Source organism: Engystomops pustulosus, chromosome 1 (genome assembly GCF_040894005.1).
Source record: "Engystomops pustulosus chromosome 1, aEngPut4.maternal, whole genome shotgun sequence".
Taxonomy (NCBI): Eukaryota; Metazoa; Chordata; class Amphibia; order Anura; family Leptodactylidae; genus Engystomops; species Engystomops pustulosus.
The window spans coordinates 140,863,067-140,890,387 of record NC_092411.1 but is presented as its reverse complement, the minus strand read 5'-3'; the positions used below and the strand labels follow the sequence as shown (position 1 = coordinate 140,890,387).

Here is a 27,321-nt window from a genome sequence, read left to right as displayed (position 1 = left end):
GCTGGTGCCGGAGCTTATTTTTGTTAGTGTTTTAAACCACTGTATCGCGGTTTAAAACCCTTTTTAAACTTTCTAGTCGAAGCTGCTTCGTCGCAGGGAGGTACGCGCTCGGCGCTTACCATGCGCGCGGCTCTCCTTCACTTCCTATGTAGCCGTGCGCATGGTAAGCGCCGAGCGCGTACCTCCCTGCGCCGGCACCAGCTCACCCTGAGCTGGTGCTCGGTATTTCCTTCTTATACCTGCCACTTCAAGTGGTAGGTTTCCTTTAAACTTCAAATAAAAAGTAAGATGACAGAAAGAGGATTAATGTTTTGTAAAAGTTTTAGATTAGATGAGAATCTGTATGATCTCACTTTCTATATTTATTTTAACATACCACAATTTGTGAAGGATTAGCAAACCTGAAAAACAGACATTCTTGCTCTTTATGTCTGACGTTCTTAGCCTGGGGAAAATTCTTTCCAACTACCAGTTTAGGCAAGAACAGTCTGCTTATTTTATACCTTATTAGAATTGGACTTCTGATGACCAATGTAAAGGTAATTTCACTTAGGGTTTTAGGTACTTTTTCTGTGTATCAGGAGCAAACGACAATGTATAGCAATTGAGGTATAATATATGTGTTAAAGTTGAATTTATTGCACCTGGAAAAATAATATATTCAAGGACCTGTAACATTAGCAGGTTCAGATATCTTTATCTAATGTATAATGAATATTGGTAACAATGTTGATGTAACATGCATGGTATTTATAGCACAAGCAATGTCCTGTAAGGTAGCTAACATGCTGTGCTTCCCAAAGCAACAGCCAGAATAAAAAAGAGTTGCGACCCTGCTTCCTGGTGCAAGTTACATTTATGCTGCAGCCCAGGAGTGTTCAAATCTCTGAAAATGAATAAGCTTTCTGAGCTAAGGACAGTATATTTTGCTGATAACCTATCCTCCAGAGCAGGGTCGGTCATCAGTATCCTATTGGATGTTTGCCGCATCTAGTACTGGAAGCAACAAAGAGAATAAAGCTTGAAGCACAGTTCTGGATCCTGTATATCAACTCTGCTCCATTTATGTCCTGTTTATCAACCAAGCTGCAGTTACACAGCCTAGCCACTACACAGAAACCTGAGATGTTTTTTAAGCTTCAGTCTCTTGCTTCTGGTGCCAAAGCAGACTGCATTCACACCGCATGGGGGATGTATATACGGCAACGTATGTACGGCCTATAGACGGCAATGGGCACACGGCGCCATACGGGAGCAGCACACGTTCGGCTCCGTACCCAGTAAAAAGATAGGACATGTCCTATCTATTCTTGGCATACGGCGCAGTGCGCCATATATCCCTATGGAGAGGGGCGGGGGTGAGCAGCGCTCACCCTCTCCTCCTCTCCCCGGTGCCGCCGTTTGCCCACGGTGCTACAGTATGGCAGGCAACAGCGGTGTGAATGTAGCCTAAATCTAGCAAAGATAGTAAGAACAATCCCCAGCATCTCTGATAAGTTCCGGGTTTTTGTGACTGGAGCACCCATTAGGAGCATAAGCAGAATATTATGTAATACAATGTTACATTGACCAAGTATGCTTTTTCACTAACAATTGAGAATCATTTTGCACAAGAACTCAAATTTAGAGGATCATGTACTGTACATAATGATAAGATTCCAATAGCAAGATCTTTTATATGGTTACAAGTGATAGGTGTACACTTGAGTGGTGCTGATGGCAAAACATGCAAGTTTTGAGAGGCCAAACATCCATGTTTAAAGGGAACCTGTCAAAGCGATTTTGGACACTAAACCACCCACAGATCTGTATGGATCGGTGGTTTAGTGTCCCGAATTGCCCTCTATGTTTTTTCAGCGATCGTTTAACAAACAAAAAATAAACATTATACAGACAGGAGTGCAAATAACTGATGGCGGGCACGTAACATCTCCTTATTCTTTAATGTTGTCTTTTGAAACTCTTCTAGTGGTCACCTGAATCTTGCCTCGTTCCCTCGATGCCTGTGCATGGCAGCAAGTGAAGTTGGTGTAGTACACCCAGGCTTCACTGCGCTAGTGCCACATGTGCAGCGCATGATCATTGAACCCAGGATATTGTTCCGGTGTCACTTCCAGTATCGCCGGAGGAGGCATCGGCACAGGATCTAAAGATGTGAGTCCCAACAGACTCACATCCAGGTAAGTATAAATGTTTTTTTATTGCGGCCATACAAAGCTTATATACAGGTCAATTTGGGTACCTAAACCATAAGGACCTGTAGTTGGTTTATGGTCCTAAATTGACCTGACAGGTCGTCTTTAAGGGGCTTACAAATAGGCTTCCCTATTTTGAATTTCCAAGAACAGCTTATTGTTTTGGTTGTTTATAGCCAACATAATGTATATGGTATAACAGAGACCATTAGGTTCTGGCCAGCATCGCCTGGACCTGTCAAAAAAATATCTAATGTCTGTTGCCACTTTTACTCACACTAATCTTGCTGTCTCTTCTAGTACTGCAAACACTGAAACTACACATTTTATGGATGCTAAAAAATAAGCAACACTGAATATTTCAAAAAAGAGTGATTGCTAAGTTTTTATTGGCTATTGAAGCAGGTTTACAAAGCAAGCTTTCAAGGTTGGTGGGTCTTTTGTTAGTCTCAGTATAGGAACATATCAGAAAGGACACATGTTTATACACAAACACAAAAGTTACCCTGTAAATTAGATTTTATGTTCCAGGCAAGGAAAGGATTTGAGAGTCATAAAATGTGGAATGCTTGCTTCAGATTGCCCAGGAGTTGTTTACCCTATTATTCTATAGTGGAGGAAACTTTTGTGATCATGGAGATTCAGGTGACCACCAGAGGAGTTTCGAAAGACAACATTAAGGGAAATATGCACTTATTACCTGATTTTTATTTTTTTTTTTTAATTTTCCACTCAAAAGCATTACAATATTGTATGTGCCCTCCATACTTAGATATGTGTTTGCACTCCTGTCTCTACTAACTAATAATCTTGTTGTGTGTTACGCTGTGAAACCTATAGATTAACTAATACTTTTTGTGTGGAAAAACAGAAAAGGTAATATAATTGTAACTGCTTTTTTTCACCCCTTTTATAAATCTACTTTTTGTATTTCTTTATAACCACACAAAGGTTCCTTTTTGTGAGAAAGCTTAGCCTCTAGGCAAAACTCATAAATGTAAAGTATGCTCCTTGTCTTTTCACAGCATGCAATGCGGTAGCATTAGCTATAGTAATTTCAATGATCTTTATTGTTTTTAGCTCTTTTTATTTTTATTTTTTTAAACATTCTGTAGGATACGCTCACATCTGGAGGTACCAGATCAAAGAGAGGCAACACTTTTATAGAAGATTAGGTTGGTCAGCTAACTACCTCTGCAGTGTTACAAAATAAATTAAAGAGGCCCTAGATGGTCATGGTCATTATATGTGACCTGGGTGTTTTCCGTTAGCTCTTAGAAGAGAGTTCATATTTTCCCTGAAATACAATAGCGACACTTGATGGAAAAGGAAAGAAAAAAATTTCATGTGATTAAACAGATCTTGAAGAAGGAAAAAAAAAGCAACAAAATGGAAACCTGAAAGGAATACTGTAAAGGAATGCTAGACCTAGAAAATATTGAAACCAATAATCCAGATAAAAGCTATATTTATTTGGACTCCAAGATGCTTGTCCAGACATGAATATTACTGCAGGACCTAGAATGATGTCAGAAGCTTGTGACTGATCACATGCTTCCAGCATCATTGCAGGGTTCTTAAACCTATTCATGCTTAGCAGAAGAATGCTGTGGACATACACTGTAATGAAGAATTAAAATGCTACTGGCCCTTTAATCAGTCTGTTGTTTTCCTCCACACAGAGCAGACACAGGACAGAAGATGTCTACCTGGGCAGGTCATGTGATCATCACTATGCTTGACTATAGTCGGTTGGTTGCAGTGCATCCAGTATGGCCAGTGTTGTAATGAGACATCATCTCAGTGAGGCAATGTGCAGTTACACACATCATTACTATGGTAACAGAGCAGGACAGTCTGTTACATCATCACTGGGAGCAGAGCATAAGAGGGAGGAGTGGTTACTAAGAACTAAAGGATCATGGGACTTGTAGGTCCAGTGGCGGCCATCTTGATGATAACTCCTCATACTTTAGAGAGGCCATAAAATTGACCATCACATTGAGTTTTGTTATATTTATTTATATCCTTATTGGTTTTTGTATCAGACGTTCATATTCCCAGAATACCCCTTTAAGTACTGCAATAAGTGGCAATTACTTGTTTAACAGACCTCCTGCCACTCCGAGTCTAATTCTATGAGGGTCCCCTGCTGCTATCTGCTTCTTTGCCCTTTTAAACATACAGAAGGCATCTGATCAGCCAATCATGGAGCACACCATAGTCAGTCAGTAATTGGTTAAATGGCATTTCCTATGTGTTAGATGGGAACAGGCAATGGAGATTAGCATAGCTCCCAGGATTTATTATTTTTAATACCTGTTTAGTTGTGTAAAGAGAAGAGAAAACCACCATTAAAGAGTATTTTGGGAATTTGTTACTGATCCTTAAATTGTCCAAAGCGGATCCGTCAGGTTCTGACAACCTCCAATCTCTGCCCTAGGTAATAGAGAGATCAATATAGGGGCATCTAAAGTGATGCTCCTCCTACAGTTTCTGAATGATTCATGCTCTCTTCAGTTCATTTCCACAACTTTTGGAAGAGATTTTTTTTTGTAGGTTTACAGGTGAGATGTATCATAAGAGGGAATACTAGAGAGTACATCTCGTATCCTTCCTTAGGGTGCTGGTAGTGTAGTGGGGTAAAATCTGGTGACATTGTCCCTTTTATATAGAAACTGAGCTGCAGTATTTGGACATGGTGACTGAACAATGGCCCTTCTACTTCCAGCTGTACACTATTGATCCAGTGACAAACACTTCAGAGAAAAGCTGATTAGTGGGGCAGTCAGGGTGCGGTCACACATTGCGTTTAACGCATGCGTTTCAAAGCGCATTGCAAAAGCTGAAGAGAGATTTGCCTAATTAAACAGCTGTTAACACTTGCGTTTAGGAAATGCATGCATTAACGCATTGTTGAAACAAGTGTTAACACAAGCGTTAACATTTTCAGTTGTAAATGTAAGTGTAAACAGCTGTTTAAATAGGCAAATCTCTCTTCAGCTGTTGCAAAGCGTTTTTAAACACATGCGTTAAATGCGACGTGTGACTGCACCCTCCGTTACAAACCAATATGGAGCAGAATATCTTGAAAGCCAGTAGATGTTTCTAGGGTCCAGACACCTTACCTATACCTTACCTATAAAGGCTGTTCTCTATAGTGAGGCTAATATTCTTGTGGCATAAAGAAACATTGTCTATGCTGAAAATATGTTGCACAATCCCTCAAGAACCCACAATGGCTATGTAGATTCCCACCTTGTTCTTTGAACAGTAAGATAATTTGGGGTCTCCATACATTTGCATAGTCTTCTGGGTTGATGGGTAATAGTATAGTGTTACTGTGGCTGTTCCTTTATTTATGAGGCTTCTTTGAGGATAGATAGAATGCTGCTGGATACTGATGGAACTGTATTTAAATATCTGGAATGCTGGGATTGAAATGAACCTTCATTGGAGCCTTAATTATTTTGAAGCATATTTTTCAGGCATTAGAGGACAGCATTTAGGAGGAAAAAAACATGAAAATCTAGCTTCATATTGGGCGTAATGAGGTTATTACCTAATTGGATTTTTCAAAGCTAGGAGTGATGCCAAGGCTGTAGTTAGAGATAGAAAAGAGGCTGCAGTTTGAAGAACTGGAGAGTAAATTAGGGAAAATTTCGACTAAAAAGGGTAATTGACTAGCATGGCTGGAATGTATTTTTATTATTTGATGCAGCATCTTAGTATCAATTTTAATCGAATAAGAATATGGCACATATTGTACGTAGAATCTAACTTTTAGATTAATTGTTTTGGATAAAAACTCCGAGCACATCCTTTTCCTGGCCAGAGGGCAGTCCTTTTCTACGGTCCTTGGATGTGAGCGGACCTCACATGTCTGGTTGCAAAAATGGACAGGTCAATGTGCAGGTGGAATTATACCAACAACCTAAGGGTGCGTTCACACATTCAGTTTTTCAGATGCAGCTTTGAAAGCCAAAAGCAGGTGTGGATCATAATGGGGGAGAACATTTTGAGTGATGCTTTTCCTCCTTTTTTTTTCACTCCGCACCTGGCTTGGACATCGAAAACTGCATCTGAAAAATTGAATGTGTGAACGTACCCTAAATAGAACTGTCTGCTCAGCTCTGACTGCACTATAACCTCTTTAGACCTGTAAAAGCCAGTATGGTAAAAACTTCTTCATCTACAGTATCTTCATACCCAAGTACAATTGCTTCATCAAGCTCATGAAAAATGTTCTTATTAATCTCATTTAGGATGTAGCATACATTTTAGTTAAATGCTTCTTGTTGATTCACCACCAACATAATTGGCCTGAAATGAACTATTTTGTTGTGTAGAGCCAGGCCTTCTTGCTTCTATCTAATAAAAATTAGATTTCTGCTAATACACATTTATTCTGAGATTTCTCTTTTTCCCACAAACACAAGTCAGCTAACTTGCTGATCAGTGGGGGTCTCACTCAGCAATCTCTGTCAGCTCCATAGAGATTAATGGAGTAGAACGGTCATGCGCGGCCGTCTGCTCCATTACTCCGACGGAACGATGATGGGTTTGACGGAGGTACGTGGAACCTGATCCGACCCCTCATTTTAGTCATAGTCATCCGAATTAGTCATAGTGCCTGTCCCACAGTAGCCAATAGTCACAGTGCTTGCCCCTCAGTAGCTAGTAGTCGCGATGCCTGCTTCTTGTAGCCACTGGTTGCAATGTCTGCCAACAGTAGCCAGTGGTCATAGAACCTGGCCCCAGTAGCCGGCGTTGACAGAGCCTGGCCCCAGTAGCCGGCGTTGACAGAGCCTGGCCCCAGTAGCCGGCGTTGACAGAGCCTGGCCCCAGTAGCCGGCGTTGACAGAGCCTGGCCCCAGTAGCCGGCGTTGACAGAGCCTGGCCCCCATTAGCCTGCAGTCACAGAGGCTGCCCCCAGAAGCCAGTATGGAGGTGGACGTGTCATAACACGCTATATCTATTCATCAGAAATACATGCAACGTTTCTGCACTCTGTCTTTGTCAAGCAGAAATGTTGAAATGTTGCACTTATTTGATGAATAAAGGAAACACTTGATGCACTTGATTATAATGGAGTGCTGCTGCTTTTTCCTCAGTTGTATCTTCCAGGACCCATGCAACTGGGATCTTTCTGCTACAGGAACCCACCCCTGTGTATGCAGGCCCAGATTGGGCATATTTGGATGCTGTCTCAAACTTTGTTATCTGGACAATGCAATGCTGGCAGCCTGTGCGATGTATGGAGAGATGATTTTAGCTACCATGCTCCGCTGTATCAATTCAGGAGAGGGAGCCAACTCGCTACTGTGCTTCACCCTGGTTCAGCGAGCCGGCTGCTATTTTAAAAACCGTCTTGCCAGAGTTGGTTTAGGAAAGAAAGGGGAGAGGAAAACATTTCTACATGTATAATAAGGTTTTTAGTATTTGTGTTTAACATTTTATTAAAGTTTTCCCAAATAAATAGTAGTGTCCATTTAAGATATATGATACAACATCAGTGCACTCACTTTCCTTTGCAGAAGAGATAATAAATGAGGTGGACATCTCCAAGACACAGCATTGTATGCTGCTGTTGGGCCACTATATGGGTTTTGTGATAATGGTAATTCATCATTTCAATTTAAGTCCACAAGCACATGATGTGTGTGCCATTGCTTGCGGCCTGTCAGACATTGGTGGGTGAACTTCGTTCACCCTGCTGATGTCCATAGAAAAGACTGGAGAGTCGGCACGTGCATGCACCATGTATATGTCCGGGTAGCAGAGGTGTTATTGTGCTACGTTATTTATACACATAAATACAGAGAGAAGCTGCACTAATATGAACATTTTGTGGAAGCTGCTTTGTCTCAGAGTTAAAAGCATTATATATATACACTCACCGGCCACTTTATTAGGTACACCTGTCCAACTGCTCGTTAACACTTAATTTCTAATCAGCCAATCACATGGCGGCAACTCAGTGCATTTAGGCATGTAGACATGGTCAAGACAATCTCCTGCAGTTCAAACCGAGCATCAGTATGGGGAAGAAAGGTGATTTGAGTGCCTTTGAACGTGGCATGGTTGTTGGTGCCAGAAGGGCTGGTCTGAGTATTTCAGAAACTGCTGATCTACTGGGATTTTCACGCACAACCATCTCTAGGGTTTACAGAGAATGGTCCGAAAAAGAAAAAACATCCAGTGAGCGGCAGTTCTGTGGGCGGAAATGCCTTGTTGATGCCAGAGGTCAGAGGAGAATAGGCAGACTGGTTCAAGCTGATAGAAAGGCAACAGTGACTCAAATCGCCACCCGTTACAACCAAGGTAGGCAGAAGAGCATCTCTGAACGCACAGTACGTCGAACTTTGAGGCAGATGGGCTACAGCAGCAGAAGACCACACCGGGTGCCATTCCTTTCAGCTAAGAACAGGAAACTGAGGCTACAATTTGCACAAGCTCATCGAAATTGGACAGTAGAAGATTGGAAAAACGTTGCCTGGTCTGATGAGTCTCGAGTTCTGCTGCGACATTCGGATGGTAGGGTCAGAATTTAGCGTCAACAACATGAAAGCATGGATCCATCCTGCCTTGTATCAACGGTTCAGGCTGGTGGTGGTGGTGTCATGGTGTGGGGAATATTTTCCTGGCACACTTTGGGCCCCTTGGTACCAATTGAGCATTGTTGCAACGCCACAGCCTACCTGAGTATTGTTGCTGACCATGTCCATCCCTTTATGACCACAATGTACCCAACATCTGATGGCTACTTTCAGCAGGATAATGCGCCATGTCATGAAGCTGGAATCATCTCAGACATGACAATGAGTTCACTGTACTCAAATGGCCTCCACAGTCTCCAGATCTCAATCCAATAGAGCATCTTTGGGATGTGGTGGAACGGGAGATTCGCATCATGGATGTGCAGCCGACAAATCTGCGGCAACTGTGTGATGCCATCATGTCAATATGGACCAAAATCTCTGAGGAATGCTTCCAGCACCTTGTTGAATCTATGCCACGAAGAATTGAGGCAGTTCTGAAGGCAAAAGGGGTCCAACCCTTACTAGCATGGTGTACCTAATAAAGTGGCCGGTGAGTTTATGTATGTATGTGTGTGTGTGTGTGTGTGTGTGTGTGTGTGTGTGTGTGTATATATATATATATATATATATATATATATATATATATATATATATATATATATATATATATATAATTATATGCTGATTACAGGGTTTTTAACCCTTAACTATATACAGCCTTAGCTAGTCACTAATTGTGTATAATAATCAATAGTCTGCTTAGGCCCTTTGGCACTGGTGCCCTATATTTATTTCTCAGTGACTCTAAACAACGTCCAAGTCATATTGGCTGTGTCACATGTCTTGCTTGGCAGTATTGATTGCCATGTTCATGGAAAACTCCAGCTTTGTATCTTTTGTGAAGTAGAAGTAAGACCGACACGCTGCGTTAAATAAAGAGGCTTCCATCTCTTTGTTGAGAGTGGCAGGAGTCCATAGAAGATATTGGGCAAACACTTGGAAAACAAGGGCACAGGTTGAGGAGTCTGTTGCTTTTGTGTGAAAAAGTAACAAAACATCCACTTCAGAATTGTATGGCTTGTGATAATTTGGGTGTGTTTATTATTTTAAGGATAGCGTCGTTCTGGGCAAAATGGTTAACATCCAAGTTGGGGGTATGAATAGTCCTAGGAACCCACTGGGGAAACTATTTTAACCATTTAGGGGCATAAAACAGGAATTCTCTTTTTCTCAAATATAAAAAAATATTTGTTATACTGACTTATTGTCTCATGACTTATCTGTGTGATTTATTACTTAGATGGTTCAACAGACAATTTTGATCTACTTATTCTTCCATGATAAACGGTATAAATTACTAGTAGTTGAAGGGCTTTTGCCACTGACTACACATCCCCTATACCAGTGGTGGCGAACCTGTGGCACGGGTGCCAGAAGTGGTACCTTCTGTGGGCACCCAGGTCCTCAGCATAGAGTTCATAAGACAGGACACATGGCCTCCTGCAGTCCCAGGCCAAACCGTACATTGAGCACTATTTTAAAGAAACACATCCTTGCCTGCCTGGGACTGAAGGAGGAGCAAGAAGATGTGGACAGAGCTGGATTATAATTTGATCTCCTGCCATGGGCTCTGCATTCTTCCTGTACAGGGGACCCTGGAGGGAAGTTACATTAATAATCTGAATTTCTCCTCTTTCTACGGTAATGATGTCCTCAGGACACCAACGTTTTTGTTGTTGTTTGGGCACTCGCTCTCTAAAAGGTTCGCCATCACTGCCCTATACTGTGGAGACGCGATAAGATATTGAACAATAGGGGTCTTTAAAGTTTTTCACAAGACTGCGGGCCCATAAGTTCCCTGTGTATGTAGAGACTATAATTTCATTCATATCTGTGGGGCTGAGTGAGCACTGTGCTCTACTATGACTGTCAGTCCTATAGAAGAGAGTAGAGCATGGTCTCATTACTACTTGATTCATACATGGGGTTCATACTGCCTGAGGGTCCTAGAGGTTGGCCCCCTAGAAATCTGACACTTGGCAACTAGTTTTTGATATGAAATAGGATTTGTTATTGTGAATACCTCTGTATAATTTTATAAGAAAACATTGTGAGTTGTACAGCAAGTACGGTATACAGCTTCTGCACATTAGGGGGTATTGGGTATACTTTTATAAGTTTGAAAATGTTAAAGTGAAAATACAAAAAAATTACCTCCAAAATCATTAGTAGCATATTACATCATAAACGGTCACCTATTATTTTGCATTAAAACATTGTGTAGATGTATCAAACAAATCTTTTAATAAGTAGCTTCTGTGGTGTGATTTCTTATTGGCAATGGCCACATGTAGCCCACAGGCCTGATATTATCATTTCAATACTTTAGACCAGTAGTGGTTTGTTTTGTCCGGTGTCTTTCTAGCAGTTAGAGTTTGTGTAATTTTCTTTCTGAAACTGAACACCATCTTGACAGCAAGATGAGAATAAAAAGGGAAGTACAGTCCAGCTGTGGTTCTTTTTTTTAAATCTGTCATACTATATGATCTGACATTGTACTTCTATGGGGTTTTGTAATCTATAAATGATAAATGGCTACTATAATTCTTAGGAGCTCCGGAAAAGAGCATCATAATAGTTTAGTAAATGAATATTAATCAATGCTTAATACAGAAATCTGGAATAGAAAGAATTAAATGAAATGTACACTTTTTAACCCCTTAGCGACCTGGCCCTTTTTTCGTTTTTGCGTTTCCATTTTTCACTCCCCACCTTCAAAAATCTATTAGTTTTTCATGTCAAGAGCTGTGTGAGGGCTTGTTTTCTGCTTAACAAATTTCAATTCATAGTGACAGCATTTAATATTCCATGTTGTGTACTGGGAAGCAGGAAAAAAATTCCAAATGCAGTGAAATTGGTGAAAAAATGCATTTGCCCCATTTTCTTACAGGCTTGGCTTTTACGGTTTTCACCGTGCGCCCCAAATGACACATGTCCTTTATTCCGTGGGTCGGTGTGGTCACGGGGATACCAAATTTATATTGGTTTTATAATGTTTTCATTCTTTTACAAATTTAAAACCTCCTGTACAAAAAATCTTCATTTTGCCATCTTCTGGCACAAATAAGTTTTTCATATTTCAGTGTATGGAGCTGTGTTTGGTATCATTTTTTGCAAGATAAGAGGATGTTTTCAAAGCTACCATTTTGAGGACTGTTCGGCCTTTTGATCGCTTCTTAATTATGTTGCAAAATGGCAAAAAACCTGTGATCTCTCTCCGAACACCCGCAGCCGACGTGTGACGAATAGATACGTTGTCAAGGGGTTTAAGGACATCTACCATCAGTTTGACCGAAAATACAGTTTGTAGTGCATAAAGAAACTGCATTTTTGCTGCTAAAGCAACTGTTAAGCAATATGTAAATGAGCTGGAGGCGCTCAGGCACCAAGCCGGGAAGCTAGGAGCCGACTGGTGACGTCAGAGGACCGGGGCGTGGAGAGAGCATGGCTGCGCTCTCTCCTAGCTCTCCGGATGGGAGCAGGAGCTACTGTTACAGCAGGGGGGCTTGCATACATTAAAAACCTGCAATGCTGAGAGGCTCTCGGGCAATGTTAGCCTAAGCGCCTCTGGCTCATTTCAATATATTTTTTTACAACAAATATGCTGTTTCTTTATGCACTAAAACCTATTCTGATGGTCACCTAAAGAAACAAACATGTCATGTTGGACATGTGCTATCAGTTAAACTGGTGGTAGATGTCCTTTTAAGAAAGGATAGCATTAACTCATTGGTAGATTTGTCTACTAGATGATTAGGCTGTAAATTAGACGTTGTCTAGTATTATGGGACTTTCATTCCACTCAAAAGACAATGATGATGGTTATGTGAAACATTGGGAGGATTATATATTTTCCAACATCCTCCACCTGGCTTGCTGAATAAACAGAAACCATCTGCTACGCCTAAATCTATTCGAAAAGGCAACACAAGTCTTCTCTTTTAAAGACAGTAATATTTAATTTGTAGCAGTGCGTTTCCTCATTAACCAAATTCAAAAGTGATAAAGAGAGAGACAGTGTTGTACTTTAGGTGATTTTTAACTATTTCGAAACAAGGTGATATCCATTTTATCATAGCTCTGGACATGAAATACACGTAAACTGTAGATAATTTTGGTGTGACATCTACAGCGATACCATCTCGTCTTAAAAAACATTGGCTGAGGCCAATGATAGTATGAATCTATGACGTACCATGGGATTAATGCTCCAGCCCCAAGAGGGATATGAGCAGTGCACCTGAATGAAGCAGAAAGGTATGATAGTATTCATAAATATAAGATTAAGGTACTGGCAGGGCGATTGCTCATGGTAGTTAGGGATGACATGAACCTCCATCTGCAGCCAATTATTGGCAGGTATTGGCTGATGAGGTAAAAGTAAAAAAGATATGTAATGCTTTTTTAATATGAGTAAAACTGCATATACAAGCATCGCTGACGTTTGTAAAGGCGTTAACGCGATCTCTGGGAGGGGGGATGTCATTTTCTACCACCTCAACCCCTGCCAGAAGTGCAGTCCTATGTAACATATACACCTCATGCCACCTCAGCCCCCACCAGACAAGCAGTCTCATATAACATACACCTCATGCCTCAGCACTCGCCAGACATGCAGTCCCATGTAACATGCACCTCATGACACCTCAACCCCTGCCAGACATGCAGTCCCTGTAACATGCACCTCATGCCACCTCAGCACCCACCAGACATGCAGTCTCATGTAATATACACCTCATGCCTCCTCAGCACCCTCCAGACATACAGTCTCATGTAACATACGCCTCATGCCACCTCAGCACTTGCCAGACATGCAGTCCCATGTAACATACATGTCTTCCCAGACCTTTCTACAAATATCATATCCACTCCTGTAACGCCCCCTCACCTCTATACACATGTGCACAAACAGTTCCCGTACGAGTTCTACTTGCAGGCAGCCATTACTTTTATGCTTGGCGATTTTTCTGGGGAGTCTTACGGCGCCTCATCATGGCGTCTATGACGCTTGGTGAAGTGTTAATGCGATCTCAGGCAACATGGATCTAGCAGATAGAGGGAGAAAATATGTGGGCTGCAAAATTTTTATTGATAATATTTCTTATATTTTTAACTTGGGGGCCTGTTTATGCTAAAACCAAGGCACATTGTTTTTTGATATTTGCCTGTACAACAAATTGCCAAGAAACTGCCCTGGTACATGCCCGGGGACGTGAAAATCTGAACTGGCCTAATGGATCCGGAACAATTGAGAGGTATGCTGTAGCCACCGATCATTTTTTGTAGTTGAATGATAAACCGGAAAATAAAATGAAAACATCTTTAGTATGCTGCAAACAGCATAGAAATCTCTTTTCTCTGTTTGCCCAGAACCTATCTGCATGTGCCCTGTTTCTGCTCTTTGTCATCTCAGAGTGTTCATACTGATTTTTAGGCCTCTGATCATCCAATCAGAGTCCATCTCTCAGATCAACCAGTCACAGTATCTCTCTCTCCCTTTAATTTTTTTTACGTGTGCCTAAGACCAGTATCTCTGAGTTGACTCTGAGCTTCCATGACACAAGAGTAAGAAGTATTGTCATGGGAACTCTTCTCTCAGTGGTGGTCTAACACTGCAACCTCTGGTAACTAAAGGAAAAAATTGGAAATTAAAATAGGTATTATTTATTTAAGCACATGCTCATGGCCATAATGTGCAGAATCTGGTAGTTTTACATTCATAATAGTTTTTCATTTTAAGTTCTCCAAGCCTTCTAAAATCCCTAAGGCATTAGTATGTTTGCGCACATTGTATTTCTGAGGTGTGCCCCAAAATTACTACTGGCGTCATACCATCACTGACTCACGTTAGATTCTATTGAAGAGTGATCACTCACCCAGAACCTGATCTTATCTACTGTATCCTATTCCATGAGTCTCCTTTATAGATAGCTGCCATGCATCTCCATCTAAAAATATATTTTTAATACAATTGTGAAGAACCGCACATCCTTAGTTTATGGTTGCTTGTTCCTAGGGTAAATATAGAAATTGTTTATAAGAAAGTGACACCAGCACTGCTGTATGGTTGGGTACCTAAGCAGTCCTACCTACTATGCCTATGCATAGTCTCTTTATTCTGAGATGCTGCTGTGTAAAAATACATGGTATGTTCACATGGGGCAGATTTTGTTCAAGGTAATAAACTTTCTTTACTACGCAGAGGTGGATTCCTCCTGACCAGGAAAGTTTGGGTAAAGATAATTAGAAGATATCATATGAAGCATTGGAGAGAGTTTCTTTTCTGTGTAGTAATCCATTGTGTATCATGCACTTGGCTCCATAGGTAGTCAGATTTAGCATTAGCGCTCTCCAGCTGCAGCTTTTAGGACATTTTGTGAAGATAGCCATGGCCATGACTGTAGCAACCAATGACAGGCGGTCAGTAATTATTGGATCTATAGTGACAAGTAATTCATTAGAACCAGCTAAATGTTTATTTGACATATTCCTTTATTGTTGTTTTTATCCAGTTGGTCTTTCTATCTTTATATATACCGTATATTCCGGCGTATAAGACGACCTGGTGTATAAGACGACCCCCCTACTTTCCTGTTTAAAATATAGAGTTTAAGATATATTCGCCGTATAAGACTACCCCTTTTCCAACGCATACAAAACACCGGTAAAAATTAAAAAAAAAAAACGGATTTGAATTTAACATGGTCCTTTTTTTAATGTAAATTCTTATGACATGCAGGTATATAGCAGGAAAACTGTCGCTCATAAACATAAGGCATACAACAACAACATTACCATTACAGCACAGCCCCCAGTAGTATACAGCACTGCCCCCAGTAGTATACAGCACTGCCCCCAGTAATATCCAGCCAGCCCAGCATTAATAGAAAATAATAAACTTATATACTCACCCTCCGGTGGCCCCGACCTGCAGCGCTGCTCCCCCGATGTCCGCGTGGGTCCTCTTCTGGCTTCGGCGCCCGTCTTCTGTCTTCACTAACTTCGTGCCGGGCGCCGCCATTGTTCTCCCCTGGACGGCGCCTAGTATGATGCGCCGCTGCTGACGTCATACTAGGCGCCGCCCCGGGGAAAAGCATGGCGGCGCCCAGCAGAAGAAAGAAGACTGCACGGAAGACGATCCGCGCGGACATCGGGGCCAACGGAGGGTGAGTATGCACCGATCGCGGGTGTTGGCTCCGATCGCGGGTGAGCCCTCTCCATGCACCGGGACCGGCCGTATAAGACGATTACCGGCGTATAAGACGACCCCAGAGAAGACAGAAGATTTTTCTGTCTTCAAAAGTTGTCTTATACGCCGGTATATACGGTATCCATCTATATATCAATAATACTAAATAATTATATATATATACTCTGTATATATTATACTCCCAGTAACATGGCTGTAGATTGTAGAGGAATCACTATAAACTACCAGTTACTCATTTTTATTTTTTTTTCGTCTTCTACCTGCTGACTTGTTAATTTGTCACCTTTATGTTTGCTTCAATGTTCCCCTTGTGATGCCTGTAGCTTCTGGGTTGTCTAATGACAAGGTGGTGTAGGCTTTTGTTAGAACGTCAGGTATCTTATTACATGATGAAGAGGTTCTCTTCAATAATTGATCCATTAGACAATAGGCTGCACGCTAGCTGGGCAGCAGGAGGAGGAGAATAGGCAGACACAGCCAGCAGCTGCTCTTTCCACAGCCAAGCTGCAGGATAAGGCTGACTTTAGCTTCTTATTCATATCCCCTTATGTGTCTACAACTTTTTATTACGTAGGGCAAACTATATCCCAATGGATAAATCGGTAATTTAAGATAAAGTTGTAATCCACCTTAATTTATTCAGCCTGTTTATAAAATGAAAATCTATTGAAGTAGACATCCATAGCTAAATGTGCAAACTGGTGCCCTAATTCTTGTTGAGCCTGGCAAAGTACAAGTGTTTGGCCCTTTTGGGGATTTCCTTGTGAAATAAAATATGAAGGGGAATCCAGTGTTCAATAGACATTTGTCTGACTCAGGTCTGTATGTTTTTTTTAAAGCCTAGACATGGCATTCATTCCCATTGTAAAAAAATGTTTTTAGTACAGCTGGGAATATCGTCCCACTTTTATTTCACAAGGTATTTGGTTTGTTAACCTTTGTTAAGTAAAATGATTTGCCCATTTAAGCCTGAGTTATCTATAGCTTCTTATTCAGATTGGTAAAACTGCCTCTTATTCACTTATAGTTTCTTTTCCCTGATCTTCATTGAGTTTTGTGTTATTAAGCCAAAGTTGAGGCTGCTAGCAGCAGGCGTGCTGGTCGAGCTATCACCTGTTGAGGAGAGCTGGGTGTTCTAGTCCCCTCCCTCCCAGCGCTCTGCTCTCATTCATCTGTGCTGTTTGCCTGAAATGACAGCCCTCTTTTGTGTGAGGGTAATTTGTTTATCTACTGCGTGCAGCTCCCACTGCTTCCTCTTTTCTATCCTGCTTCCCTTCAGCTCTCTCTCTTTTCTCTCTTTCTGAAATCTGTTTCTAATGCTAGAGGCCTACATGGCAGCTTGTTGCCTCCGTCACCCTCATTCACGGCTGGACCATGTTGCCACCTCGTCTGAAGTCTTGGCAGTGACACACAACTTGTAAAAGGTAGTATTGCTCGGAGTTTCATGGCAGAGCTACACCCAACTGCTTCACAGCAGCTACAGTCGCCCTGCCTTTTCCTTTCCTCCACTTTGGGTAGATGTATCTGAATATGCAGAACTCTCTTTTACTTCAATCACATAATTTACTTTTTACTGTGCCTTATTCTTGTGTATTGAGTTATGAAAGTTAATACGCTGCTTTACAAATTAAATAAATATCTACTTCCTGTTTGGTAACTGTGACATAATTGCCCTATTTGTTACGTTCCAAGTCATTTGCTTCTTTGTGTACTCGTAATTGAAACAATGGAAAAGAAACCTGTTGTTGAATACAATTTGTGAGACGTCAGACCTTTTAAGTGAAGAGTATTCAAGGGTTAATGGCGGATGAAAGACTACTAGACTCGATTGCTTACATTGGTTTTTTTTCTTTATTCTTAGATCAGCTCTTAGATCTGCCATTATTGGATAAATATATGGCTTATAAATGGAAATGGTTTTGTTTTTTTTCTATAAAATAAGTATTTTATAAAGATGGTTTCAGTTTCTATGGCACATGGGTTAGTTTTGAAGACCAAATTGTTGTCTAGATTGTACAGTATTTTATTTACACCAAAACCAATGACTTTCTAAAGCATCTGGATGATTTTGAGAGAGAGAGAGTGTATATGAGTTTTTGGAAACTGTCATTAAACATTGGTAAATTGAATTAACTAATTTATAGTTAGACCTGACAAATCCATTATCCTTTGACCTGTAAGTGCTACATATCTGCAAACAGCCTTAAAACTTTCCATTGATGTTGAAGAATCAGTTTGCTTCTCTAACATCTTCCTTTTAACTACTTATATATCCTAAAACACAGGAAAAGCAAAAAAATATATAGATATATTTTCTGTTTCCTCTCTTCTCCCTTTTAGCTGAATTTCCTTCTGGTAGAAATTCACTGAGGCTTCGTTCATGACCCAGCTTTTTAAGAAAATCTGAGGTAATAAAAAATATCTACATATTCTTACGAAAAAAATAATTTTAAGAAAAATTATTTATATATTAAGTCTTGTCAGTATTGTCCTACTTTAATGACACCACTTAATGCTTGTTATTCGGTTTTAGCTGATTTCTGCCATAGACAAATTTTTTATTTTTTATTTTATTTATAGCTTATTGGTATCCATATAGTCTCAAAGCATATTGGCAAAATATAAATATAACTCTCTAGTAAGCAATCATCTTAAATTGTCTGCAGGGAGAAAGGGGTTGGCCGCTTAACGTCAACTTCTGTGTGAGGCAGGATATAAGGTAATTTACCAATCAATATACATCTATTAACAATGCTGCATGGCTTTCTTGATGTGTAAAGTAAAGCCTCCTGGTTCAGAAATGTCTTTTGTCTAACCAGCTGCTATTCCTGTCCAATAAAAGACAGGAGATTGTGGGTCATGTGATCCTAAATGTCCATGACCAGTGTGTTCATTCTCTGCCTTCCAGCACCTTATGATTGTATTCAGTCCTGTTACCCTCACTCCACTGTACTTTAGATAAGGGTTGTCCTGTCACACAAAACTTATCCTGTTTCGGCCATTTTAAGTTCAGGAATGACTAGCTAATGAGGTAAAAGACATTTCTGAGCCAGGGACCCTTATCTCAAGAAAGTGATTCGGAGCTTTTAATAGATGTATATGGGTAAGTTACCTCATATCCTGCCCACCACATATGACAACAAATGTGTGGCCAACCCCTCTAAGGTATTCCAAATGTCATGGAAGTGACACTGCACATTTTCAAGTTGTGGAGGCGGGATATGTCTACCTTTGGGTTACTTCTTACAACTACAGTCCTTTAGATCTAGTAGCCAGTGCAGTATTTCCCTGGTTTGGGGTTAGATTTATGACATGTTTGTGTTATGCATAAACTCCAGCTGTGTATTCTAAGGGCCCATTCATATCCTGTTTTTACAGTAAATCTGACCGATATCTTTTCATAAACAGTATGAGGGAGATTTATTAAACTGTCCACGACAGAATTCTGTCGTAGCTTGCACTAAAAAACTGCACAACGTTTATAAACGGTTTGAGACTCTTTTCTGGCTCTCCTACAACTAGCTCAACAAAATAGGTGTGGCCTCTGAAAAGGGGGCGTGATCTTGCTTTAAAAAAAAAAAACACCACTGTGCACCAGAAATACTACTGACCTGACAGAATTGTGTCCTAATTCTCAGACGTAAAGTAAGCCAAGTAATAGGTGCAGTGTATGACCAGACAGTCTTATAGTCGGAGCAGATTCATCACCCAGCACCAGACACTTATATAAATCTGGTGCAGAATAAGACTGTCTGGTCTAACTCTCCACTAACCTTAGGACACTTTTTATAAATCTGCCCCTATGTCTGTACATAAGCAGACCAATCTAAGAAAACTATTTCATTTCTGTTGAGGTCAATTTGTAATAAAAGCAAGTCTGTCATGCTAATCCAGCAAAAATATCTTAATGGTTTCTGATATAATGGGGGGAGGGGTAAGGAACATATTATAACACTATTCTAATTCATTCTATACGCTGCCATTAAATTAATTATTTTTTATTTTTTTTGTAATGAAACATGAGAGCTGCAGATGTATGGCATAAGCGCTGACTTATGTTATATGTTAGGCTTTATTCTAAAGCACTGCAAAAGAAACTTCTAAAGAAGCAGGCCCCCTGCACACAAACATACTCTGTCCCTGGAAATGGTCCCGTGTGCTGGACAGATCCCATGATATCTGCTGGATGAACAGTAGCACCAACACTGTTACAGGTCTCCATGGACCATGCATGTTCACGTGCAGGGAGCCTTGGCTAGTGATTCATTTTCTGGTGACACATTCCCTTTAAACCCCATGTTTCTTCCATTAATACTAGTCTTTTGTTTGTGAGTGGCATAGTGACTTTCCCTTTGATTGGATTTGCAATAGAGGTAATCTTGGGAGTATGTACTAGAATGTTTTCTGGAAACTAAATCTATTGGCAAATCATGTAGCTGAAGCTGACATTCTACTGTACTAACCAATGGAGAATTGCAAACAAGCATATGTAGGAGTACATGTGTCATCAGGTTATACATGGGCAGAATGGAGTCTGCTGGAGCAAAACCCCAATAGTCAGCAATACAGCACAGCTAAAAAAAATAGGCTGATCCCAATGTAATGAAAATAAATTAAGGAAATAATTTCCTTTTTGGTGTCTTACATGAACAGGTGTAACCTGACATTTAACAGGAAATGGCAAGCACCAGTAATGACTGAGAATGCTTAGTCTTATCAACAGAAACTGTCTTGGGTAGTCACATAAACTTTAAATAATTTGTAACACAAAATGAGAGAGAAAGAAAGAATCAGAAAATTATTATTGTACACTTCTTTATACATCAGTAGACAAAATGAAAAAAAAAACTGTATATCCATAAACCCAGCTAATGAAAAAGCAAAGTCACAGAGTTAAATAGGCGAAGATGCTCAAATGTTCATCTTCTCACTCTATTACGCAAAAAAAAATTAATATACGACAATCTGAGACTAATTGTTATCCTTTTCTAAAATTTAGCTGTAAGGTCAATATTTACTTTATCTGTAAGCTGTGTGAAGTTGCTCTCTCCAGCCTCCTCCAGCTTTCCTTTCTTCTTGCTGGCACCAACCTGGAGGGGGGCATTTTAGAATGCTATAACTTTGGATGCCTGCCACCTTAAATCTCCTTTTTCATATAAATTTTGGAATGGGTTTCTAGGTACCTGGGAACCAAAGATATTATCCGTTAAAGTGACACTCTAAACCTGAATATCTATGGTTCCTTGGCATTTAGACACTATTTTATATGAAAAAAATGTTTTTTTCTTTCAGATGCAAAAAGAATTGAGATTCTAGGTGTCAAGGATCATTCAATATGGCTCCCAGAATTCTCTGATCTCTCTTATCTCTTCTCTTATCCCAGCTACTCCAACTTCTGCAGCTTGCCCCTTCTCTTGTCTTATAGAAAACTGTTGCCCCTCCCATAATAATAATAATAATAATCTTGTTTTTTACATTGCACCATGATATTCTGTAGCGCTTTACAAATCGCAGACTGTGTAAGTCTAATACTACTCTGACAGCTGACCACTTACATATAAATCATTTATGTGTGTTATACTAAGCCATGTACTTGTGTGACATCACATGACCAGGGGCAGAATTCTACCCACTGGAGCTAAGCATAAATGAAGCTTCTTCTAGAATGATGGCAAGCAGGGATCTTGAACATTGTGGGGAATAAACAATGACATTTATTTCCTGAAACTGTACAACCCCTTTAAAATGAACATGACAGGTACACGGCTGAAATGCAGGAAGCAGTGTTTATGCTTTTCCTTCTGTCCTGATGTTTTGGTATCAAGTAGTCTTTATGCAACCTGGAGTACTGCTGATATTCTCCTCTGTGTAATATAACTTGACTGCTGCCATCACTGGTGATCACCATGTTGAAATTGTGGACATGCAACATGCAGCTGCCCATGCCATACATTTTTCGTGAACTCTTACCTAACTGTCCCGCAACTACTGTAGTATTTATAGCCAGGGTAGGAGAGGATTCCTGGGGGAATCACAGGGTAAATCCAGCACTCAATCTTCATATCCTTTACATTTTGGAACTGCAAATTAGGTATGAAAAGGCAAGTAGATGAGAAAGTGGGTAGAAGGATCTGATAGTTTTATCTTTTCATGGGATACACATGTTTTGTAAGGGGATTCCCAGTGCTAAAAAACCTAAAAAGAAAAACTTCTTCCTCGGACATATGCTCTTTTCAAGGCATAATTTATGGCTTATTTTCTGGAGTCTATAAGGTTTCCATTATACTTGCATTGCACTTCAGACATTGTCATAGACAATGGTCTATGACTTCAATAGCATTGGACCAGTAGGGGGGTTTTCACACTTGTGCCCCAGTGGATTTTGTTTAAGGGCCGCGCACCAGTTTTATGGTGGACTTTGCACTTTCTTTTAGGTGCAAACTTCTTGCTCAGGTATTTAAGAAGTAACTGCGTAACATTTGTGTCGCACGCAACCGTTTTGTGACACATTGCACTATTCTTCATGCTGCACAAATTTTTTGCACTGAAATGGACGTTTCGGTACTTAGTCGGACCGTGCACCGCTTTTATCATGCAAAGTCCGACAGAAATCTGTCACATGCCCTATATTAAAGGTGCACCAAAAAAATAAATTGGTGCTCTCTGTAAGGGCAGTGCACAGGGCGTGTGAAAGAGCCCTTACGTTTCTGATATCAAGTTGAGGAGCGTTTTCTTTGGCACTTACAAATGCTTTATGCATAGATTTGTTACAGCTGCTTGTCTTTTGTGAATGAGGGTTTGGCGATCTTTAAAGTGAACCTATTAAGACATAAACCACCCACAGGACTGCTTTATTCTTTTCCCTAGGTGCCCACTAAAAAAAAAAACTTCTATACTTACATAGTTCTGTTGCTCCCTATGCAGTCACACAGTTAAGTCGGCGTTCTTCACCCCGGCTTCACAGCACATGCACCAGGGGTATGGTGCTTTCATGATAAAGCTGGCGTGTACTGCTCTGGCTTCATTGAACTACTGTGCAGGCACGGGGAGCAACAGAGATGGGTCAGTTGGATCTTATCAATCTCCTCGCTAGGTATCCATAAAGGTGCCATCGAGAGAACTTTCAGCGTCATTTTAGTTGGCTTAAAGGAAACCTACCACTTGAAGTGGCAGGTTTCCGATGGCAATACCGAGCACCAGCTCAGGGTGAGCTGGTGCCGGAGCTTATTTTAGTTAGTGTTTTAAACCGCGGTATCGCGGTTTAAAACACTTTTTAAACTTTATAGCCGGCGCAGGCAGGTACGCGCTCGGCGCTTACCGTGCGCGCGGCTACATAGGAAGTGAATGAGAGCCGCGCTCATGGTAAGCGCCGAGCGCGTACCTCCATGCGCCGGCTATAAAGTTTAAAAAGTGTTTTAAACCGCGATACCGCGGTTTAAAACACTTACTAAAATAAGCTCCGGCACCAGCTCACCCTGAGCTGGTGCCCGGTATTGCCATCGGAAACCTGCCACTTCAAGTGGTAGGTTTCCTTTAATGTCCTACCTGACAGGTTTTCTTTAAGGTTTTCTGATGTTTTTTTGGAAGTCAAAACCATGTGTATATCATAAAGGCAGACAACCAATATATAGAGCCAACATATTCTGCAGCACTTTACAGCTCATGGGGTCTTCACTATTCTTGACACGCCGGGATCCCTTCGAAAAGAGAAATACAAAAAGCAGCCCGATATCTGGGCAAGTCCCCTGTGTGACGTCCTCTCCCTCTCCAACATGGGTGAGGGAAGCATCTATCACAAAGGAGGTGTGAATTCACACCTCTCTCGTGATGTCACCTCCCTCACCCAGCAGGGCGTGCATAGTTAGCAGCCCAGAGCGCCAGAAATCTTGTCCCCTTTCTTCGACCTACTTTTTATAAGCCCGGCCTGTCATGACTAGTGAAGACAACCGCAGGGATTAAGATGAAGAGGAGCGTAGGTGATTATTTTCAGTGTTTTCCCCAGCACCACGACGGCACCAACCAGAGAGAGAGAGGGATCCACCCCCGGGGACAGGAAACCTGAGCATAAAAACACGCCCCTCCTATCCTACCTCAGTGGTTTCCTGTCCCTGGCGGGAACCTGAGTGTTAAGAGGATTACTACCTGGTGCCTGTCAGACGGCAGGTACTAGGTTTTGAACCCGGCCAGTGAGCTGGAGGTTATCCAGATCTGGAGCGATCCAAAGCAGCACAGGCGAGGTGCTGCGGGTCTAGGCAAAGTGTCAGCAATGATAGTTGCCATTATGTGTGTCCTAGCCCCAGAAACAACATGATGTATAATGGGGACTAGAGTGTGCCTGTTCTGGTTTTCTGCTGCACGGTACCGACCCCAGAGTGGGAGCAGGTATGCAGGGAGACGTGTCCAGTATCCGACCTCTCCAGAAACAGGATTCACAGTTGCATGGTGTGATTCCTCCTCTCCAAACACACCTCACGTGGTGAATGGCGCTAACAGGATGGGACTTCGGGCATCCTGTACAGTACACACCTCCAGTGGAATGGGTTGTGTCTGTTGGATTATCTCTTATGAGGGGGCTCACAGGACCTGACAAAAAGGTCACCGATCCCCACAGACCCGGAAAAACCATCGTACCCATAGGAGAGTTCCGGGTGGTAAGTCTACTTTTTTTTATTACACTCATGATATGAAATGTGTAATATGGATTCTAGTTAACCCATGGATACATTGGAAAACTACCAGCCATTCTAAGCTGAACATACTTGCTCTCGTCAGGTCTAAAATCCTGTTCAGTAGCTTGGGTTGCAGCTTGGATTAATTACCCTTGCAGCCAGCTTCAGTTAATTGGCTAACGGCTTGCAGGTTAACCTCTTCTCCCAGTGTGGAGAAGAGTTTAGTGTGGAGGTGCCTCAAGGAAACACATGGTTTCTGTTTATTATGGCGTCCTGCACAGAACTCGCTGATGGTCAGATTGTGGTGTATGTTTAACTGAGCAGATCAGGAGACAAAAAATGCTGCATAAACTGTTTGCAAGCATGCTCTGAATTATAGCCTATGAGCGTTTACTACAGCTAAGTGCAGCTAAAGGGAATTCTGCACTTGTATGAGAGTTTCAGGTAGTTCAGTCAATCATCTAACGACTTGCAGGTTAGCCTCCCCTCCAGGTATGGAGAGAAGTTCAGGACTGAGACACTTCACAGAGCACATGGTTGCTCTTCAGTTATCTTAGGCCACATGCCGCTTTCATAAAGCATTGCTTGGACATAGAAAGTGAGTTTCCATCAACATGGATCACCTGGCTCAAAATTACAAGAGGTAGAAAAACCCTCATTATCGGGTGCTTCTATGCCTGCAAACTTAAGTTTGAAAGCTACTCTTTTATGGCATATTGCAGTTTGGTAACTTTGGTGTGCAATTTCCTAACTTAATTCAAACTGCTCTCTCCAACCTTGTTCATCTGCATACAATAGGATATAAAAGGTTTGCTCATATAATACATTGTGGTTGTGGAGTGCATGGAAAGATGGGATTCCTCACTAAAGACAGAGCAGCTTTATAACAGGAGGTATAGAAGATATTGTTAATTATACCTGAATCCTTGTGGGAGCAGTGTTCCAGAAACCAAGCAAGTTATGATAAATAATGCCAAAACCTTTACTGGGAATAGTTGTTCCTCAGATACATAAGATATGGTAGGAGATGTAAATGATGATATAACCCTGGCTGTGAATACTTCCACAGTCACAGAGTAATGTGAATGAGGTTATACTCCTTGCTGTGAGCGGTGGTTCCACAAATACACAATAATAGTTGCTGTGAATAGTCCCACAGGCATAGAGTGATGTGAATGATGCTATACTCCTTGCTGTGAGCGGTGGTTCCACAAATACACAATAATAGTTGCGGTGAATACTTCCACAGACACAGAGTAATGTGAATGAGGTTATACTCCTTGCTGTGAGCGGTGGTTCCACAAATACACAATAATAGTTGCTGTGAATAGTCCCACAGGCATAGAGTAATGTGAATGATGCTATACTCCTTGTTGTGAGCGGTGGTTCCACAAATACACAATAATAGTTGCTGTGAATAGTCCCACAGGCATAGAGTAATGTGAATGAGGTTATACTCCTTGTTGTGGGCGGTGGTTCCACAAATACACAATAATAGTTGCTGTGAATAGTCCCACAGGCATAGAGTAATGTGAATGAGGTTATACTCCTTGTTGTGAGCGGTGGTTCCACAAATACACAATAATAGTTGCTGTGAATAGTCCCACAGGCATAGAGTAATGTGAATGATGCTATACTCCTTGTTGTGAGCGGTGGTTCCACAAATACACAATAATAGTTGCTGTGAATAGTCCCACAGGCATAGAGTAATGTGAATGATGCTATACTCCTTGTTGTGAGCGGTGGTTCCACAAATACACAATAATAGTTGCTGTGAATAGTCCCACAGGCATAGAGTAATGTGAATGATGCTATACTCCTTGTTGTGAGCGGTGGTTCCACAAATACACAATAATAGTTGCTGTGAATAGTCCCACAGGCATAGAGTAATGTGAATGATGCTATATTCCTTGTTGTGAGCGGTGGTTCCACAAATACACAATAATAGTGGCTGTGAATGGTTCCATAGACAGAGTAATGTGAATGATGCTATACTCCTTGTTGTAAGCGGTGGTTCCACAAATACACAATAATAGTCGCTGTGAATAGTCCCACAGGCACAGAGTAATTGGAATGATGCTATACTCCTTGCTGAAACCGGTGGTTCCACAAATACCCAAGGTAATATGAATGATTACATAATCCTTGCTGTGAATAGTTTCCACAGGTACACAAAGTAATGTGAATGATCCAGGCTGTGAGCAGTGGTTCCACAAGTACCCAAAATACACAAGATAATGGGGATTATGTCAAAGACCTTGATAGAGACAATAGTTTCACAGGTAAGTAAGTTAATGTGAATGATGCCAGAGTCTTTGCTGAGAGCAGCTGTTCCAAAGGTAAGCAAGTTAGGGTGAATGGTATCAGAATCTTTGCTCCAAGCAATTTCTCTATAAGGGAGCAAGATGTGGTGAATAAGGGCAAAATCCTTACTGATAAGATATGCTCCTGGCGTTGTGTGCTTTGCGGGTACAGCGAACTCCAAATAACAATGTGTACCCAGACTTGGAGATTCCCAATGGGATATGTTTCCCTGATGGTGGTCTGCTTATTTGTATAAGCCCGACAGTCTGCCTCTCTTCAAGGTCACAAAGGTAGAGCAAGAGCAAGTCAGAATAATAATGGTGATGGTCTTTGGTGTAGCG

At 41.2% G+C, this 27,321-nt stretch overlaps 1 protein-coding gene across 6 annotated transcripts in view; it reads left to right on the top strand.

The window, feature by feature from the left end:
• PTBP3 (polypyrimidine tract binding protein 3) overlaps positions 1-27,321 on the top strand; it is a 141,896-nt gene that overhangs the window by 61,226 nt on the left and 53,349 nt on the right. The window contains exons 1-2 of one of the 6 annotated variants that reach the window (XM_072154767.1): positions 17,251-17,431; positions 18,348-18,415. The exons of 2 other annotated variants lie outside the window; for them this stretch is intronic. The gene's annotated coding sequence lies outside the window, so the exon portion shown is untranslated. Of the gene's footprint in view, positions 1-17,250; positions 17,432-18,347; positions 18,416-21,693; positions 21,766-27,321 lie in introns of those variants that run through there. 3 more of the 6 variants (XM_072154770.1, XM_072154772.1, XM_072154782.1) reach the window with 3 other exon arrangements.